Here is a 299-nt window from a genome sequence, read left to right as displayed (position 1 = left end):
GGCGACGTGCAACAGAGCCCCCCTTCCTACGCAATTGCAAGGCAAGATAATGTTGACATCGCTCTGCAACAGAAAACGACAAGGGATCGGTAATGAGTGCGATAAAGTTGGATATAAGAGCGTGTCGTATTGCTGGCCGATTCTTCATTGAAAGAGAAATTAATTGACTTAATTAGAGCCAAAAGAAAAAGAAGTAATTAATTGGACTTATTAGAGAGAGAGAGAAGAAAAAATTAATTGAAATGCAGTGTTGATGGAAGATATATATATATGTATATGACATTGTCTTAATTTACGAT

This window comes from Penaeus monodon, chromosome 31 (assembly GCF_015228065.2).
Source record: "Penaeus monodon isolate SGIC_2016 chromosome 31, NSTDA_Pmon_1, whole genome shotgun sequence".
Lineage (NCBI taxonomy): Eukaryota > Metazoa > Arthropoda > Malacostraca > Decapoda > Penaeidae > Penaeus > Penaeus monodon.
This window is presented reverse-complemented; position numbering follows the sequence as displayed.